Source organism: Lolium rigidum, chromosome 3, assembly GCF_022539505.1.
Source record: "Lolium rigidum isolate FL_2022 chromosome 3, APGP_CSIRO_Lrig_0.1, whole genome shotgun sequence".
Lineage (NCBI taxonomy): Eukaryota > Viridiplantae > Streptophyta > Magnoliopsida > Poales > Poaceae > Lolium > Lolium rigidum.
This window is the reverse complement of record NC_061510.1, coordinates 111122559-111126850: the sequence shown is the minus strand read 5'-3', so window position 1 is coordinate 111126850 and position 4292 is coordinate 111122559.

Below are 4292 nucleotides of genomic sequence, written 5' to 3'. Positions count from 1 at the left end.
GCATCAGTTTGGGCGCCCGAGAATGCCCATAGGCTTGACCAAGGTGACGATCTCAAAGTTCTCATCGGAAGCTGCATCATTGAACTAAAAAAGCTTGGGGGGCAGCTCACCTTGGAGGTTCTCTGCTTTTGAGAGACGATTTCGTTGGAATCGGCTGGATCTGCATCACCGCTCGTTTGAAAGGTGGTGGATTATTGCAGAAGGGAACTGCCGAAGCTCGGGGGGGCAGTTGCCCTGGAGGATCTTTCGCTATAGGAAGCCGATTTTTTCGGAATCGGCTGGCCCTGCATCACAGCTTGTCTGAGGAATGGTGCTGATGTCGCCAAAAATATCAGTTTCCGCATACAAGTCAATTGAGTGACAAGCTCAGGGCTCTATTGTAGACACCTGCCCAAAACCAGGCCGCCAGCCCGCCGGGTTGGCTGGTAAGAGTCACGATCCTGTTTGAGGTGTCTCATGGGGCAAAGCCGATGCACGGCCATCGACTCTAGTGCAAGTGCTCAAAGTTGCCTCATTGCCGCTTGGCGTTGTCGTTGGGAGAGAGTTGGCATCCCAAAACAGCCTGTGGGTCATGCCTGGGACTGTTTGACTGAATTACGGGTCCTCATCGTTGTTGTCACCTCGACTAAGGCTTGGGGAACAGCTGGCCTCGTGGATGTCCTGTTTTTAGAAGCCGATTGGAAGGTCATCAGCTGGTTCCGCGGACATGGGGGGATCGATGTGGGGAAATTGGCTCACTAAAAATCGATCGAGTTGACAATCGGCTAAAGGAGTATAAAAAGAATCGGTAAAATCAAGTTAGGGAAAATTCTCCATTGATGAACCAGATTTCTTACAAGAGAGGAGCCGATTGCTCAAGAAGGGAAGAACAAAGGAAGGGTCTGCTGACCAATCTATTACTGCTAGGCCTACACTAGTATATTCTAATCTACGGGCCGTCACCGCCTTCATCGTCTTCGGAGCTCCCATCGGCGCTGCTGCCGACAGGTTCCTCGTCGCTGCTCCCATAGCCCTCTGCGGGGGCTTCGTCCTCCTCTTCGTCATCGCTGTCGTCGTCATCCCACCACATGCGGAGGCGTTTAGCTGGTGGGTAACCCTCGAGGGGGGCGTCGTCGTCTTCTTCCTCCTCTTCTTCCTCCTCGTCGGAGGAAGAGCTCCCTTCCCAGGAGCAGAGGTCGTCATCGCTTGTTCCTTCCAGCTCCCCGTCAATGAGGAACTGAAGGTCTTCTTCCCCGTCGGTGAGGGGATCGTCGTCTTCCGACTCGCTGGAGAAGTCCCAATCCCGCGCGTCCCGGCACTCCGGAGCGCGGGCCTCGTAGATGGCCATCAGATCGACCTCCTGCTCGAGCTCGCTGGAAGAGGAGGACTGGAGAGAGAGGCCAGAGGAAACGGAGGAAGAGGGAGAATCCATGGGGACTGAGGAGGGTTTTTCGGTTCGCCGATGGCTATTGTGGAGCGAGGGGATGAAGAGAGAAACTACAGGGAGTGGCCAAATAAAAAGGGGTATAGCAATTTGATGCCTAAACAGTTCCCGAGGACGTGGTGCCAGAACCGTCAAATCGTGCAGAGAAGGCGAGGAGGCAAGACGTCATCATGAAGAAAACTGCGACGGTTCTCGCTTCCGCCACGACATGACCCCTCGAAAAACAGATGGTTTTGATATTATCATTACCAAAACCAGGGGGCATGTGTTACCACCCGATTTTGGCCAAATCGGGAGGTGGGCCGTAAGTGAAGATGGGCTTGAAGGACGTACACATGAAGCATCTTTGGAGCGGCCTTGCGCTAAGAGTTTGGGCCAAGTTGCCCGTGTATCTGTAACATATTAGATCGCATTGTAATTTAGATTAAAGAGATAGAGTCTAGCCCGTGCACCTGTTAGGTGCACGCCCCAATTAGAAAGTCCCTTGGACTATAAATATGTATCTAGGGTTATCGGAAAAGGAGGACAATCATCGTTCAACCAACACAAACCAATCTCGGCGCATCGCCACCCCTTTCATACGAGGGTTTCTCCCGGTAAGCACTATGCTGCCTAGATCGCATCTTGCGATCTAGGCAAGCGTAAGTTTATTCGTTATCCTTGTACTCGCTCGTGCTGAAGCCTTGTTGATGGCGAGCAAGTATTATTTATCCTTAGGTGTTTAGGGGCTTGCATTGGTGCTTTCACGTGCATATCTCGCGTGGCAATGCCGTCCCTAGACACCTTGCTGCCCTTACGTCGATCTAGACGTAAGGGCAGCATCTTGCTTGATCATGCTTAGTAGATCCGATCCGTTATAGTTGCTCCTTGCATCTACAAGGATTAGTTTAATATCCGCATAGTTAGGCCTTATGCTCGGGGTCGGACGATCCGGTGGTGCGTTAGGCGTTGTTTACCGTCCTCGCGAGGGATGTTCCGAGGATCAACACATGTTGGTTTTTAGGCCTCTCGTAGGGGTAGTTTGCATCGTCTCTCGTAGCTGCTAGGCCCGATCGCACGTAGGACGTTCCGATTATGCGGTGAAAACCCTAAACTCGTCGTGGATCGCTTTAGCTTTGTCCTCGATCAAGCGGGATCCCCATGCCATTGCTAATCCATCAAGGACCATAGGGCGATCGGCTCTTTGAGCCGATCCACGTGGAAACCCGAGAGCCGATAAGGCTCGTATTTAATGTGCACGTGTCTACCATGCAGGAACAATCGAAGCACTAACACCTTCCCCGACCGGGTATAGGTCGGGTGGCACGCCCTAGCAACCGCCAGGACGCGCGCCAGAAGATTTGCGGGACGACGCGAGGTGCCAGGGATCCACTAAGCGGCCCTGGGAGCTTCCCGGCTCTTCGTGTTGCTTAACCGAAACCCGTCGGGGGGTTTTGGAGGGTAACATAAATTCTGCTGAATAAGTTGTTGCATGTCATGCTTCTCTTGTAACCATGTCGCCAAATCTGGTACAGTGTCTCTGTCCTTGAGAGATATGTCCTGCAGACCAAAATGCCTTGGTTTGTACCCATACAACACTTCAAATGGAGACTTTCCAATTGCTAAATGAAATGTTGTATTGTACCAGAATTCAGACAAGGATAACCACTTTGCCCATTTTGTTGGACAAGCCTGAGTCATGCACCTCAAATACGTTTCCATGCACTGATTCAATCTCTCTGTTTGGCCATCAGTTTGTGGATGGTAACTTGAGCTCATGTTCAAGGTTGTGTCAGTGATCTTGAAAAGCTGCTGCCAAAAATTGCTAGTGAACACTTTATCTCTGTCGGAGATAATTATCTTGGGCAACCCATGCAATTTGTAAATGTGATCGACATAAATCTGAGCCACATCGTGTGCTGTATAAGGGTGTGATAATGGCAAGAAATGACCATATTTAGTGAACTTATCGATTACCACTAAGATGGTGTCATACTTCCCAGACTTTGGTAATCCTTCAACAAAATCTAAACTGACAATCACTACAAGAAAAGTTGCCATGGCCGACGAAGTTGAAGTCGCGCCGTGGTTGGTGGTGCACCAAGGCCGACGATTTTTGGTCCCTCCGTGGTGCATGTCAAAACTTTTTTTTTCTCGTTTTTGAGGCCACCTAGCCCGACTAAAGCGGCCAAAACGTCGCGTATGGTGGCCTGGGACGTGGTGCATCGCGAATTCTCGGGTTCGCCGGCCGAGTCAACGCAAATCCGCACCGCCCAGGGATGTAGGGCCCACATGGCAGCCTCTCTAGCATTGTTTTTTTTTCTCGATCGCGCCATCTTGTTCAACGCTCTCTGATCGAGCCGTTTACGATGCAGGATCATGGGTCCCGCTTGTCATCCTCTATGAACCAAAATTCCTTCTTTTCTTGGATTTTTTTTGACCCCCTGATTTTCGGCTACTTCCTTTTTCTTGTGATCCCTTGCCGCCTTGGAAACGTTGAGACCGCCGTGCAGCTAAATGGGACCCGCATGTCATCCTCTATGTGCAATCAACTTTCTTTTCTTGGAGTTTTTTTGGCACCTCATATTTGGTCACTTGCCTTTTTCTTTCGATCCCCTCGCCGCCTCTCAAACGGTGATACCGCCGATGCTAAATGGGACCCGCATGTCATCCTCTATGTACTATAAAACTTTCTTTTCCTGGATTATTTTTGGCACCTCATATTTGGTCACTTGCCTTTTTCTTTCGATCCCCTGCCGCCTCTCAAACGGTGATACCGCTCGCCGCTAAATGGGACCCGCATGTCATCCTCTATGTACTATAAAACTTTCTTTTCTTGGAATTTTTTTGGCACCTCATATTTGGTCACTTGACTTTTTCTTTCGATCCC